The sequence below is a fragment of the Sus scrofa genome, chromosome 7 (assembly GCF_000003025.6).
Source record: "Sus scrofa isolate TJ Tabasco breed Duroc chromosome 7, Sscrofa11.1, whole genome shotgun sequence".
NCBI classification, from domain to species: domain Eukaryota; kingdom Metazoa; phylum Chordata; class Mammalia; order Artiodactyla; family Suidae; genus Sus; species Sus scrofa.
Window position 1 is genome coordinate 46,935,900 of NC_010449.5, and position 16,789 is coordinate 46,952,688.

General features: G+C 43.4%; 1 long non-coding RNA gene across 1 annotated transcript in view; it reads right to left on the reverse strand.

Moving 5' to 3' along the window:
- The window catches only part of LOC106504565, a 103,781-nt gene continuing 87,182 nt past the window's right edge, over positions 191–16,789 (reverse strand). The window contains exon 3 of the long non-coding RNA XR_002345764.1: positions 191–614. This is a non-coding gene — a long non-coding RNA (uncharacterized LOC106504565). The remainder of the gene's footprint in view (positions 615–16,789) is intronic.

Sequence of the window (16,789 nt, forward strand, 5' to 3'; positions counted from 1 at the left end):
AGGAGCTCCCGTTGTGGCACAGTAGTTAATGAACCTGACTAGTAGCCATGAGTACACAGACTTGATCCCTGGCCTCACTCAGTGGGTTAAGGATCTGGCATTGCCATGAGCTGTGGTGTAGGTTGCAGACATAGCTCAGATCTGGCATTGCTGTGGCTGTGGTGTAGGCCGGCAGCTACAGCTCAGATTCATCCTCTAGCCTGGGAACCTCCATATGCCACAGGTGTAGCCCTAAAAGGACAAACAAACAAACAAACAAAAAACCTTGTGCTGGTAAGGTCATGTTCTCATTCTTTCACCAGCTAGACACTTAGGGTTCCCAATATATAGATGATTGAGGCGCGAATTTCTGCCCCCACACAAGGCTTCTTACACTCTGTAAACTGACTACCATGACCTCAGTACAAGATACCCATATGGCAGCACTATCACATTCATAGATAAGGCTGCAAAAAAGACTCTGCAACTTACCTGTGGATAATCTTTTTCAAGATAAATCAAAATAAATAAACAGCAGTGTTCAAGGAAAGTGTTTTAGTGAGTGTCCGAATCAGATTCTTGGCCAGTCGGGTTCTAGACACTGTGTTGGAGCCATTCAAGTCCTTATAACCAACCTGTCAGAAGTGAACACAAGTAGAGGTGGTAACAAAGCCCTGTAACTCTTGCCAGTTTCCTTATAGCATCCATGGATGTCCCGCAAGAAGTGATTATTGAATTATCTTCATGTACTAATTCACTGTTTTATTCCGTTTCGTCTTCTTCCTCCTGCTTTTCTTTCCTTTTGTTCTGGCAGCATTTTCTTTTCTTTTCTTTTTTTGTCTTTTTTTTTTTTTTTTTTTTTAGGGCTGCACCAGTGGCATATAGAAGTTTCCAGGCTAGGGGTTGAATAGGAGCTGTAGCCACCAGCCTACATCACAGCCACAGCAATGCAGGATCTGAGCCACGTTTGTGACCTATACCACAGCTCACAGCAATGCCAGATCCTTAACCCACTGAGCAAGGCCAGGGTTAGAACCGAAGTCCTCATGGATACTAGTCAGGTTTGTTAACTGCTGAGCCACAACAGTAACTCCCCTGACAGCATTTTCTTTCTGTGGCCCCAGATCTCATCCAACCACACACTTCAGAAGGTTGCTTCAGCACTGAAAAATATTGGGAAATGAGTTCTATTGATATAATACTTGGAATTGAATTAGGAAATATGGTTGAAAGTCTCATTAGAATGCCATGCTAATGAAGACGAAATACTATATGTGCTGAGCAGGTATTTGCATGACACAATGAAACCTGTCTTTCAAGATAAAACTACAAGCCTATGTTTGCCCCTGAACATTTGAAAGTTGACTAAAATATAGGCCAAGTATAAGCTAGTTTATACTAAGGATGCCATTATTTAATCTCTGTCTTTACGTTTTTACTCCCCCGTGATCTTTTATCTTCTTTTCTAATGTTTTCTGTTACCTGTTGCCAGGGGTTCCCACTGGCCTGGCTTGTCTTTGCTAGAGAGAGAGATTAAAAGGCAGTTTCCCTGGAGTTCCTGTCGTGGTGCAGTGGAAACAAATCTGACTAGGAACCATGAGGTTTCGGGTTCGATCTCTGGCCTCGATCACTGGGTTAAGGATCGGGCGTTGCCATGAGCTGTGGTGTAGGTCAAGGATTTGGCTCAGATCTGGCGTGGCTGTGGCTGTGGCCAGCAGCTATAATTCTGATTAGACCCCTAACCTGGGAACTTCCACATGCTCTGTGTGCGACCCTAAAAAGAAAAAAAGAAAAAAAAAAAAAAGCAGTTTCCTTGCCTCCTCAGACCTTGGGTTTAGTCTGTGCTTCCTTTGTTACTTTGGTGCTACTCTTTTTCATTGCTGGTCATCATGTACCCAGGTTTATCTCTATTCCTGTCCTTGAGTGTTCATCTTTCCTTCTCTCTCTTTTTCTGTCTTTCCTTCCTTCCTTCCTTCTTTCCCTTTCTCTCTTTCTTGGCCACAGGTATGACATATGGAAGTTCCCAGGTTACAGAGCTCCAGCTGCCAGCCTGAACCACAGCTCACAACAACACCAGATACTTAATCCACTGAACGAGGCCAGGGCTGGAACCACGTCCTCATGGATACGAGTTGGGTTCGTTACCGCTGAGCCACAGTGGGAACTCCACTTGAGTGTTCATCTTGATGGATGTGAGTTACTGGAAGGCACAGCCCATGCCTAGCCCACCATGCTGTTTTCCCAATAGCTAGCAGATGCTAGCCTCCAGCATCTGGATGCTCATCCAAATAGTGGATGCTCATAAATGTCAGCTGAATGAGTGAACAATTTGAACTATTTCTGAATTCTCCGGCCCTTTCTTTTCCATTTCCTTTTATCGTTTCTAGTACTCTATCCAGGAACAACTACGTAGTGAAAGGGGTCTTTCTATCCATATTGACTTCCTAAGTGATATTATCACCCACTTTTTATGGCTCTGGATTCTGTCTCTACTCTGCTGACTCCCAAATGTATTTCTCCACCAAAACCTTTCCCCTAAATTCCAGACTTACATACTTAACTGCCTATTAATGACTTCTCCTCTTGGGTGTCTAAAAGGCATCTCAAGCTGAGGAAAAGAAATCTTGATTCTCCCCTAGACCCTCTCCTCCTGTGGTCTTTCCCAGCTTTGTAAATGATGACTCCATTCAGGTGTTCTCAAGACAAACACCTTAGAAGTATGTTTAGCTCCCCTATTCCTTTCATGCCCTACTTCCATGCATCAGCATAATCCTGCCTGCTCCATCTTCAAAACAAACCCAGAATCTGTTTATTTTTCACCACCTTACCACAGCCACCAGTTTAGTCACCATTGACAATAGCCCAGAATTTTGCAATCATCTTGAGCTCTACTTCTGCATATTCCTCCTAGTCTATTCCCAACCCAGCAGCCTGAGTGATCGTCTTAAAACAAAAGCCAGATCGTGTCACTTGTCTGCTTAAAACCATTTATTAAATTCTCGTTTCAGTAAAAATCAAAACCCTTACAATGGCATATAAGGACTTTGCCATTTCTCAGATCTTCTAAAGCTACTCTGCCTTCCTCCCACAATGGCATCCTTCTTATTCCTTGAGCTTAATAAGCACTGGAATTTCCTCAGGGCCTTTGTACTTACTGTCGCCTGCCCCATGCCTAGAATAACCTAACCCAGAAATTTCCACGTACACCCTTGCTTCACTCTGGTTCTCTAAATGTCATCTTTTTAGAGAGTTCTCCTTGATCATTAAATTTGTAACGTCTTCCTCCTTGTTTCCCACATTCTGGAACCATTTTATTCTGCTTTATTTTTCTCCTTAGCATTTACCACTCTCTGATATACAACAGGTTTGTTTTTAATATCTGTTTATCCTCACCCCATCATTTACCCACTGAGGGCACAGACTTTGTTCTCTTCACCACTGTCTGGAACTTGGTAGGAGCTCAATCAATATTTATTCAATGGATAAATTAACAAATGAGTGAAAAATTGAAATGCAGATCAGTAAGATAGGTTTTTTCCCCCTCTCTTTTTAATGCTGCACCTGCAGCACATGAAATTTCCCAGGCTGGGGGTCTAATTGGAGCTGCAGCTGCTGATCTACACCAGAGCCACAGCCTCACTTCTCTGAAATGTTAAAATCTGAAAAGTTTTTCCAAGAGAATACTTATCCTTTTCTTTTCTTTTCTTTTCTTTTTTTTTTTTTTTTTTTTTTTTTTGCTTTTAAGGGCCCTACCTGTGGCATGGAATTTGCCAGGCTAGGGGTCGAATTGGACCTACAGCTGCCAGCCAACACCACAGCCACAGCAACGTGGGAGCTGAGCCGTATCTGCGCCCTACACCACTGCTCAGGGCAATGCTGGATCCTTACCCTACTGAGTGAGGCCAAGTATCGAACCTTCAACCTCAATGTTCCTAGTTGGATTCATTTCTGCTGCGCCACAATGGGAACTCCAAGACTGCTTAACATTTTTAAAGTGCAATAAAAGAAGAAAGACTATAACTATGGTTATGATGAAAAAGAAATATATTGTTTTAAGTTGGAATGAATTTGGAACGCTTTACTCTTCTATAAATACATCAGTTATCTTGAATATCAAGCACTTTCTCTTGAAATAGATACTATTATGATGTTTATCTCAATGAGTCAAATTTGCTACTAGTTCTTTTTCTATTACTTATACGTTTCTAAGACCTTGCCCAGTACATTCTCCTCTACCCTTTCGGCACCATAACAAGATGAAAAAATTGAGCCCCCAAAGCATTGAGTGACATACCCAAGGCTGCAAAGCCAGTTAGTGCAGGATTAAGAGTGAAATCTGGTCTTGGTTCTTCTTTATGTGCTGAGCTATGTCAAGGGTAAGATTTTAAATCAAGACAGCTTCTCAATGTATCTTCTACTTTGCTGGTTATCGAATGAGAAATTTCTTTTTTTTCTTTTCTTTTCTTTCTTTTTTTTTTTTTTTTTTTTTTTGTCTTTTTGCCTTTTCTTGGGCCACTCCCTCAGCATATGGAGGTTCCCAAGCTAGGGGTTGAATCAGAGCTGTAGCCACCTGCCTACGCCCAAGCCACAGCAACTCGAGATCTGAGCTGCGTCTGTGACCCACGCCACAGCTCACAGCAACGCCAGATCCTTAACCCACTGAGCAAGGGCAGGGATCGAACCCGCAACCTCATGGTTCCCAGTTGGATTCGTTAACCACTGCGCCAGGGCCAGGATGGGAACTCCGAATGAGAAATTTCTTAATTGATGGATTTCGTTCTATAACATGTTAAGCAGGTAAAGAGCTCTATCAGGTAGACAAAAGCAAATGATAGGGAGTTCCGGTCGAGGCACAATGGAAATGAATTCGACTAGCATCTATGAGGATGCAGGTTCGATCCCTGGCCTCACTCAGTGGGTTAAGGATCTGGCATTGCTATGAGCTGTGGTGTAAGCTGGCAGCTGTAGCTCCGATTCAACCCCCAGCCTGGGAACTTCCATATGCCTTGAGTGAGGCCTTAAAAAAAAAAGGCAGATGATAACCAAACTTAGTAGTGATGTGGTCCTGTTGTTAAGGACACTAGTGTGAGGAGTTCCCATTGTGGCTCAGCAGGTTAAGAATCTGACTAGTATCCATGAGGATGTGGGTTTGATCCCCGGCTTCAATCAGTAGGCTAAGAATCTGGTGGTGTTGTGAGCTGTGGTATAGGTTGCAGACGCAGCTCAGAGCCTGAGTTACTATGGCTGTGGTGTAGGCTGACAGCTGCAGCGCTGATTTTTTTTTTTTTTTTTTTTTGTCTTTTGTCTTTTTAGGGCCTCACCTGCAGCATATGGAGTTTCCCAGGCTAGGGGTCTAATTGGAGCTGTAGCTACCGGTCTACGCCAGAGCTACAGCAATATGGGATCCGAGCCGTGTCTGTGACCTACACCACAGCCCACAGCAACGCCAGATCCTTAACCCACTGAGCAAGGCCAGGGATTGAACCCTCAACCTCATGGTTACTAGTCGGATTCGTTAACCACTGAGCCACGACGGGAACTCCCTGCAGCTCTGATTTGACCCCTAACCTGGGAACTTCCATATGCCTTGGCTGAGGCCCTAATAATAAAACAAACAAAGAAAAGCCACACCTCAACTGTGGACTCCTCTGGTTGAGCAGTGTGTTCTATAAATCTCCAGATAATTTTGGAGCTGGTGTTATAGGACAGAACATACTTTGCCCTAATTCTGTCATTTAGAAAATGATTTTTTCAGGGGAGTTCCCATTGTGGCACAGTGAAAACAAATCCGACTAGGAATCATGAGGTTGCAGGTTCGATCCCTGACCTCGTTCAATGAGTTAAGGATCTGGCATTGCTGTGGCTGTGGTGTAGGCTGGCAGCTGTAGTTCTCATTAGACCCCTAGCCTGGGAACCTCCACATGCTGCTGGTGTGGCCCCAAAAGAAAAAAAAAGAACAGTTTTTTCAAATACTTGCCATAATTGATGTAGTCATTCTAGGTTATATATTTGTTATATATATAATGTGTCCTAAAATACCTTGCTTTTTGAGAATATTAGACATGTTCTCACATGCCAAAAACTGGTAATGCCATTTTCTTTCACAATCTCAAATTCCCTTTTCGCTGAGAATGTTGGTGGCATCTTTTCATTTTTTATTTTTGTCTTTTTAGGGCCACACCGCAGCATGTGGAGGTTGCCAGGCTAGGGGTCGAATCAGAGCTATAGCTGCCAGCCTACGCCACAGCCACAGCAAAGCCAGATCCTAGCCATGTCTGTGACCTACACCACAGCTCACAGCAACTCCCAGATCCTTAACTCACTGAGCAAGGCCAGGGATGGAATCTTTGTCCTCATGGATACTAGTCAGATTCGTTTCTGCTGAGTCACAACAGGAACTCCTGTGGGTGGCATATTAAGCGTCAAATGAATCTGCAAGTGTGTGTTAGAGTTCAGTTAGTTCAATTATTTCTGCAAACTATTATTGCTTCTGAAAACAATGGCACCTCATTGTGAAAGACATTTTTTCTTTTGAAATTCATATTTTCCCTAATGTCAGTCAATTCCCTTTCAGGCTAAATAGCATTATAGTGTTGTCTTCTAATCTGAATGATTAAATGATGTACTGCCGCCCTCTGTCAGATGTATTTCAATAAAGTGAATTCAGATATATAACTTAGCCCTCAGATACTCTGTACATATAAAATCAAGGCAATTTTAGGATGTTTGAAAACTAGAAAATAAAAAGTATGTTATTATTTGTATATTTTGCTGATCAAGAATATCAACTGCTACATAGTCTTAATCTATATCTAATCTTTTCATTTTTCTCTCCACCTCCCCCCATCCTTTTTACCAAATGTGACCTAGAACAAAATGTTTCTTTCCTTTTCTCCCTAGAACCAGAACACTCCGTGCAGGCCTTTGTTTTATCACATATATTAATAATATTGTAATATTTGCTTATACCTCTCTCCCCCAACTCAAGGCCAGAAAATGCATCATTTATCTTTGCTATGCCAGATACATAGTAGGCATTCAATGAATGTTTACTCAACTGGATTCTCAAAAGATCATTTACTTTCTTCATAATAAATACAATAAATCATAGTAGGCTGTTTCAGGACATGCAAGAAACACTTTTGGAGCCTCAAGTGTATGTCATCAGTTTAATGTGCTTTAATAATAAAGTAGGCAACTTCTGAAAGTACCCCCAGTGATCTCTGGCACCTGAAATTCACGTTCATGGACTAGGCCTAGTAACTTGTTTCTAACAGATAGATAGACCATGACAAAAATTACGGAATGACACTTCCAAGACTAGGTGTGACTTCTATCTCACTGCCATTCTCTCTCTCTCTCTCTCTCTCTCTATATATATATATATATATATGTATGTATGTATATATATATATGTGTGTGTGTGTATATATATATATCCCCCCCCTACAACAGCATGGCATGTGGAAGTTCCTGGGCCAGGAATTGAACCTGAGCCACAGCAGTGACCCGAACAGCTATAGTGTCAACATGGGATCCTTAACCTTCTGTACCACAAGGCAGCTCCTCCATTTAGCTTCTTGATTTGCATGCTTTGATGAAGCAACGTTCCATGTTGGAGACGCTCACATAATAAGAAAATAAGGATGGTCTCTGACCAATAGACAGCTAGGAACTGAGGTACTCAGTATAGCAGCCTACAAGGACCAGAATGCTGCCAACAACCACTTGAGTGAATTTGGCAGTGGATCCTTTCCACCTGAAGTCTGGAGATAACTACAGGCCATTGGGCATCTTGACTATAGTCTGTGAGACAACCTGGAGCAGAGAACCCGCCTGAGTAAGCAATGCCTCAATTCCTCACCTACAGAAACTTTGAGATTAAAAAAAAAAAAATATATATATATATATATATATATATATATATATATATATATATATATATATATTGTTTCAAGCCACCAAGTTTGGGGATAATTGTTATGAAGCAATAGATAACTAACAGAGATAACATCAATAGTTTATTTTTAGGGCCCTCCTTCGGCATATGGAATTTCCTAGTCTAGGTATTCAAGCAGAACTGCAGCTGCCAGCCTACACCACAGCCACAGCAACACGGGATCCAAGCCACGTCTGTGACCTACAACACAGCTCATGGCGATGCCGGATCCTTAACCCACTGATCGAAGCCAGGGATCAAACTCACATCCTCATGGATACTAGTCAGGTTCTTAATCCACTGAGCCACAATGGGAACTCCAGTAGTTTTACTTTTAAAAACAAAAATCAGACACAGAGAACTGAAGGGTAAACTTGCCATAACAATCAAGTATTTTGATAACTATGTCAATATTTCAGATATAAGAATTTGCCTTTCCCAGTATGGTTTTCTGATATCATAAAAAAACATTTACCCATGTGGGGATAGGCTGCTAAACTTGAAAGGAGGAGGTGGAGATCAAAGTAGGTCATCCTGCAAACAAATAATGCTGCCACTGCATTGAATGAGGGTTTACTGGGAAGGGACCCTCGTTCTCATGCCAACATCAATAAAACTTTTTTCAAGTCAGGGGGCTGGTCAAGTGCCTCCGATTTTTACTCATTACTTTGAATTAAGGCACTATAGGTTACTGTTAAAACATAAACATTAAAAACAAACACAAACATTATATGGGAAGAATAATGCACTGTAGTTTTATTCACTTATGGGTAGACCCAATTAGTTTATTAGATCACCCAATTAAGTAACCAAACTCTGAAAGTGTGAAAGCCTGGAAAGTTGGGTTGTGATTAAATAAATCAATAAAAATCCCCCAAAACTAGGGTCAAGGGTGCTACAGTGAGTTTATACGACAGGCACAAAAGGACAAAATGAACATTCAGGAAACCTTCATCAATCTTCTATTCACTTTGTAAATGAACTTAGGCACTTAGCAGGATATCCACAAGTTAGTGGATGCTAAGTGGATGTTTACTGAATGTTCTTCGGGGACCAGGAATTGAGATAATAAAACTACAATACTAGGCTAAAAAGTGCTATACCTTAAAAAGTGCCACAGGAATTCAGACATTGGAGAGGATGAGAAGAGTTTTGAAGGAGCAGGGCCTTTGCAAGTCTATACCTTCTACTTAAAACTGTCCACCTCCCCTTTTCCAGGTTTTAACTTTAAGTCACTTTTGCAGATAGCTCTCCTATTACTTGGGCTAACACCCGGCTTACCTCATCTCCCTTCCCAGACACTAGCTCTTACTCAGTTCACAGCACTTGACACAATCTACGATTGTTTTGCGTACTATTTTTATCCCTTCCTTCCCACTTAGCCTTTAAACTTCAGGATGGCAGGAACAAGTGTGCCTTGTTCGCTGGGTGTGCCAGGCATAAAATACGTCCTCAATAGATATTTGTTGGGTGACCGAATGTAAAACGGGAAGTCAAAAAAGGGTACTGGTGGAGTTCCCGTCGTGGTGCAATGGTTAACAAATCCGACTAGGAACCATGAGGTTGCGGGTTCGATCCCTGCCCTTGCTCAGTGGGTTAACGATCCGGCGTTGCCGTGAGCTGTGGTGTAGGTTGCAGACGCGGCTCGGATCCTGCGTTGCTGTGGCTCTGGCGTAGGCCGGTGGCTACGGCTCCGATTCGACCCCTAGCCTGGGAACCTCCATATGCCACAGGAGCGGCCCAAGAAATAGCAAAAAGACAAAAAAAAAAAGGGGGGGGTACTGGTGGAGGGACGGGAAAAAGCTGCGTATCGGGACAGGATTCCTAGCATAGCTCTTCCTCCGAAATGCTCCGGGCCATCTTTGGACTCTGGGCTACAAGTGCCCAGGAAGGGTCCTCAGGGGCGGGACGCCCTTTGTCACCCTCCCGAGGGCCGGAGCTTTTCCTCCCTCGGCTCCGACCGGGCCCAGAGTCCGGACCTACACCGCGCGGGGGCCCCATCACTTCCGGCCCCCCACACCCACTCCAGGCCGGGGGACCAGAACCGGACTCCCCCGGCCCCTCCTCCATTCGCAGGGCTGGTGGACCGTTAACCGCCCGCGCCCCCGCCCCGCTCCCCCGCCCCGGTCACCCCATTCATCCCGCGGCAGCACCCGCCAATCACCGCGCACCTACGGCGTTGCATCTGGCGATGGGGCGGGGCCTCGCCGGGCGCGCGCGCTCACCCCTTCCCCGCCCCGGGCTCGCGCTAGGCCCGGGTCACTCCCGGGCAATGACCGGCCTCAGCCCCGATCTGACCTGGCGGGGATTGGGTCCCGGGTGAGGAGGCGCCCTGCGAGGGAGGAGTCCTGGGATGTGAGAGTATCCGGGGCCCTGGGGGAAGAATGGACAGTGGTCCAGACTTCGGTGGTCCCAGGCCCCCCTGGACCCAGGGCATCCAGATGGACACATAGGACGCCCCCAGTCCCTAAACGCCCCACTTGGTGGAACTGCGTGAGGGTGGCGGGCGGGGGGGTGGAAGCGGTGATGAAGCAGCTAGAAAATGTGCCCCTGGGCAGCTCAGCCCAAGTGTGCTGCTGGGGAGGGACTGTGGAGAGAAGCCTGAAATCCTTACTCATCTTTCACAGTCATCTTTTATAATCCGGGAACTAACCGAATTGGTAGACTTTGTTAGTGGTTGTCCAGGCTGCCCCAGAGTTTAGGGTAAAACAAAAGGCTGCTTTGTTGAGGTTAAAATTTTATTTACCTTTTGTATCCTCATAAATTGTGTGATACTGAAAAATTTCTCATAGTATATTTCACATTTTTTTCCCCTTCTGAGATATCCTTACAATGTCTTCTTACCAGGAAGGACTAAAAGGAAACCTACTGGCTTTTCTATTGGTGACAAAGGTAACTCCCTTCTTTCTCCCTTGCCCTTCTCCCCCCTAAAAACCTTAAAGACACAGAAAGCAGTTTGATCACAAACTGCTACTAGGTATTTTCCCTTCTCACCAGTTGTAGGAATAGGTTTTAGTATACCCGTTTTAGATGTTAAAATAGGAGTTCTCCTTGTGGTTCAGCAGTAACTAACCAACTAGGATCCATGAGGATGTGGGTTCCACCCCCGGTCTCAGTGGGTTAAGGATCCCATGTTGCTGTGATCTGTGGTGGTCACCTATAAGGCTCAGATCTGGCTTTACTGTGGTGTAGGCCGGTAGCTGTAGCTCCTCTTTAGCCCCTAGCCTGGAAGCTTCCATATACTACACTTGTAGCCCTAAAAGACAAATAAAATAAAAAACAGATGTCAGAACAGGCTCAGAGCTTAATCTGGCTAAGGTCACAGTTTGTATGTCACACAGCTTGGGCCCTTTCCACACTTTCCCCCTCAGGTCATGAAATCCACAGCAATTGGAAGGTAGAAAGAAATCTAATGCTTTTGGCACCCTTAGCTAAGGTACATCCACTCCAGGACAATCACTTCTTGGAGGTGGATTTGCATTTCTTTTGGGGGGGGGGCACACCCTCAGCATATGGAGGTTCCCGAGCTAGGGGTCTAATTGGAGCTGTAGCTGCCAGCCTATACCACAGTCACAGCAACGCGGGATCCGAGCCGAGTCTGCGACGTACACCACAGCTCACGGCAACGCTGGATCCTTAATCCACTGAGCAAGGCCAGGGATCCAACATGCGTCCTCATGGATGCTAGTCGAGTTTGTTATTGCTGAGCCACAATGGGAACTCTTGCATTTCTTAAGAATCCTGTTAAGTATATAGTTTTCATGCCAGGACTTTGAAGGAGAGTTCCTTGAAGCTCTGAAGTGCCAGGTCACATATGGGCTGATGCCTTTTGTAACCTTAGCCTGACCTGAAACAAAATCCCTTTTCATAATTAAGTATTGCCAGCCCGGATGCCGGAGGGCTGCCAAGGTCTTATTCAGGGACTTCAGCCTTTGTGGCAAGCAGAGTACAGAGAAGTTGGATCAAAGACAGAGTGAATTAGGTCACAGAATGCTTTTTGGAGGGAGAAAGTAGCAAACTATGATTAGACTTTGAACTCAGTCTGATTTAACCGATTGGCCATGTCTGTCTGCTCCATATCCATGCTACAGGCACACAAGAATGAGCATGAAGGTTTTCCTGCCCTCTGGAAAAGAGGTGAGGCACATCAGTGAGCTGAGCATGAGTAACAACAGTAAAGGAAGGCAGTACCTAAAGTGACAGTAGATAAATACAAGGCAAGAATTATGGTTGAGCTTTGACAAAGCAGCAGGGGTCAGGTCCAAGAAGGAAGGAGGTCCAAGCTGAAGAGTTGAGACATTTCTTCCCCAAACAGTCAAAGTGATCTTTAAAAAAGAAATGCCAGCCCAACATCCTGAAACATTCTTTAAGAGCTTTCCTGTTGCACTTGGTACAAACCCCCAAATCCTTATGATGATGTTAAGACCTGTACGTGCTGGGTCCTGCTTCCTTGCCCATTCTCCTCACTGTCTACACCGAGTCCTGTTTACCTGTCCATGGGGGGCCCCACTGTCTACACTTGCACCATACTACTGATCTCTTTGTTTCTCAGAGCTGAAACTTTTTCTCACCCCAGGCTCTTTACACACCCTGAACTCTGCCTGTCACTTTACTGCCCTGCCCCTTCTTTCAGTAGGTCATCTGTCCTTCTGTCTCAGCTTAAAGTTGCTTCCTCTGGGAAGCTTCTCTTCTACATAAAACACACTATTATAACTCCTATCAGATCTTCCCCTCACCCAAGTACTTATCAAAAATTTTAAGATATTATTCGTGTGATGCTCTTTGACATCTGCCTGTCCTGTCATCACACTCTTTTTCGCCATATGGGTATATTTTATAAACAATTTAGGTGTGTGTGTATATACATGTGTGTGGGTATGCATTCTCTCTCTCTCTCTATATATATATATATGTACACACACACACACACACACACACACACACGTGGTTATTTGTTTTTAATGTCTGCTGGCCCCACCTTTTCCTTTTTTTGGGCTCCATGGAAAAATGGATTTGTTTCCCATTATATCCAGCGGTTAGCACAGTGCTTGGCACATTGTCAGTGCACAATAAATGTTTTTTTGAATTAATGTTCAGGATCATTCAATCTAGAATACATGTTGGGGAAGACTGGGAAGCAGACTGAGGAAGGTAGGATGGAGCAGATTGTATGGGGCCAAAGAGAGGCATTTCTACCCAATTAGTTAGACCTTATCAGTATGGGTGGGAGCCACTGGCCCTATGTGTGTACTGAACACTTGAAATGTGAATGAGGAACTGAATTTTAAATTCTATTTAATTTTCATTAATTTACACATTCCAAAGTATATTTGGAACAATGTGGGTATGTGAATCTACTTTTTTCAACTGTAAAGTTTGTGAAATCTAAACAAAGATCATTTTTTGGTTGAAAATTTACTGTCCCAGGAGTTCCCTGGTGGCTAGTGATTAAAGATTTGGTGTTGTCACTGCTGTGGCTCAGGTTCGATACCAGGCTTGGGAACTTCTGCATGCTGGGGCCATGGCCAAAAAGAATTTAGCATCATAACTGAGAAGTACTGTTATACACTGGATTTGGAAAAAGCCATACAAAAATATATGTAAATATCTCCTTTTTACCTATTGATTACATGTTAAATTTTAATATTTTGGATGTGTTAGATTAAGTAAAGCATATTTTTTAGAACTAATTTCACTAATTCTGGTATACACCCAAAGTATTGAAAGCAGGGACTCAGACAGATTGCATACCAGTGTTTATATCAGCATTATTCATAATAGACAAAGGATGATTGCACCCAAATTTCCATTGAGAGGAATAAATAACCAGTATGTGGGAGTTCCTGTTGTGGCACAGCAGAAACAAATATGACTAGGAACTATGAGGTTGCAGGTTCCATCCCTGGCCTCTCTCAGTGGGTTAAGGATCCAGCGTTGCCGTGAGCTGTGGTGTAGGTTGCAGACACGGCTTGGATCCCCTGTTGCTGTGGCTGTGGCATAAACCTGCAGCTGTAACTCTTTATTTGACCCCAGCAGGGGAACTTCCATATGCCTCGGGTGTGGCCCTAAAAAGAAAAAACAAAAAAAACAATACCACTACAACCCAGTATGTAATATATACAATGAAATATTATTCAGCCTTGAAGAGGAATGAACTTCTGCCACATGCTACAACAAAGGTGAACCTTGAGGACAGTATGCTAAGTGAAACAAGCCTGTCATAAAAGGACAAATATTATATGATTCAACTTAAATGAGTACCTAGAGTATTCAAATTCATAGAGATAGGAAGTAGAATAGAGATTATCAGGGACTGGGGGAAGAGGGGAAAGGGGAATTGGTGTTTAATGGGTATAGAATTTCTATTTGGGATGATGAAAAAGTTCTGGAAAGGGATAGTGGTGATACTTGCACAGCATTGTGAAAGTACTTAATGCTCCTGATTTGTACACTTAAAAATAGTTAGGGTGTGAATTTTACGTACATTTTATCACAATACTTTTTTTTTTTTTTGTCTCTTTAGGGCTGCACCTGTGCGGCATATGGAGAGTCCCAGGTTAGAGGTCAAATCAGAGCTGTAGCTGCTGGCTACATCATAGCCACAGCAACGCCAGATCCAAGCCAAGTCTGTGACCTAAAGCACAGCTCACAGCAATGCCAGATCCTTAATCTGCTGAGCGAGGCCAGAGATCGAACCTGCGTCCTCATGGATGCTCATTAGATTCGTTTCCACTGAGCCACGACAGGAACTCCCACATTACATTTAAAAAATTGATTTCACTTACTCCTTTTTACTTTTTTTTGCAGTGAAAATACCAGATTTTTTTTTTTTTTTTTTTTTGGTTTTTATGGTCGAACCCGAAGCATATGGAAGTTCCCAGGCTAGGGGTCAAAATGGAGCTATAGCTGCTGGTGTACACCACAGCCACAAGCAATGCTGGATCCTTACCCACTGAGCCAGGCCAGGGATCCAACCTAAGTTCAGGGATCCTAGTCGGGTTCGTTAACCTCTGAGCCACGAAGGGAACTCTGAAAACAAAGGATTCTTAACCTTCGTCGTCACGAGGGAACTCCTGCTCCTTTTTACTTTTTCAAAATGTGGCTGCTAGAAAATTTAAAATTACTTAGGTAGCTTTCTCATTATGTTTCTATTGGACGGCACTGGGCTAGACAATTGGGAACCCAGGGGAAGGATGAGTAAATTCTAGGATGAAGGTTCACTAATGTCTGTGGTACAAGGATGTGCTTTACAAGGAGGGCAAGAAGGTAGCAGATAAGATGAACGCAAGGATTTAGGATTTGATGGAATATGCTTTGTTTAAAAAGGCATGGGAAAAACCTAGGTGGGAGGGGGATTGGTGTATATTAGGATTTAATCTGGGAGGGGCTTTCTTTGTGGATGAAGTGAGAACCTTCTAGAGATAGTATTTTCTCTACTGTAATAGGATAAGTTGGCAGGGAGCCCAGCACAATGTTCCTTAATTGTTGGGAGATCAAATGATTATTACTTGTGTGAAAGAGCTTTCTGATCTGAGGTGAGAGGTGCAGGTGAGACATAGGTGAGGTTAATCGCAAGATTTTTTTTTCATTGCGATTTTGGTATTGCTTCCCATGTCTTCTGGCTTCTGCAGAGAAGCTGTAGCTTTGGGGCTATTTCTATCAGTGCCAATATAAAATTTTATTTATATAAAATGGTGAGGAGGGTTATTTGTTATGACTATCTGATGTCTCAACTATAGAAACCCACAGTCACCAATCTAAGAATGTGTTCTGGGGAGTTCCTGCTGTGGCTCAGCCGTAATGAACTCGACTAGGATCCATGGGGATTTGGGTTTGATCCCTGGCCTTGCTTGGTGGGTTAAGGATTTGGCAATGCCATGAGCTGTGGTGTAGGCCAAAGCTGCAGCTCTGATTCAACTCCTAGCCTGGGAACTTCCATATGCCACGGGTGTGGCCCTAAAAAACAAAAAAACAAAAAAAACAAAAAAAACCCAAACAACAACAACAACAACAAAAATGTAGTTTTGGGCCCAAGGACAAAAGTTTGGGAGAAAGTGGCAAGACAGCAGTTGGAGACAAATTACACTGTTCAATGTAGTCTAACACTCAGAGAAGCCACTGTGAGGTTCATGACCCAGAACTGCTGAGGGCTGATCTTGTAGCTTCTCCAGAAGTTGAGCCACATTGAACATCTGGGCCTGGCCCCTCCACACAGTTTAGGAAATAATCTAGCTCTTTGGGTTTGCACCAATTTAAGAATGGTCATCAAGGAGCTCCCATTGTGGCTCAGTGGCAATGAAACCAACTAGTATCCATGAGGATTCAGGTTTGATCCCTGACCTCACTCAGTGGGTCAGCAACTTGGCATTAGTGGCTGTGGCATAGGCCAGCATCTGTAGCTCCGATTTGATACCTAGCCTTGGAACTTCCATATGCCATGAGTGCAGCCCTAAAAAGTCCAAAAAAAAAAAAAAAAAGGCCATCAATGTGAATGAATAAATAAGATGTGGTACATATACAAAATGGAGTATTACTCAGCCATAAAAAGAATGAAATAATACCATTTGCAGCAACATGGATGGACCTAGAGATTATCATACTAAGTGAAGTAAGCCAAAGATAAATATCATATCGCTTATATATAGAATCTAAAAAAAAAGATACAAATTAACTTATGTACAAAACAGAAATAGACCCACAGTCACAGAAAACAAATTTATAGTTACCAAAGGGGAAAGGGGGGAGTGAGGGATAAATTAGAAGTATGAGATTAACAGATATACATTATTGTATATAAAATAGATAACCAACAAGGACCTACTACATAACACAGGGGACTATACTCAATATTTTATAATAACCCATCAGGGA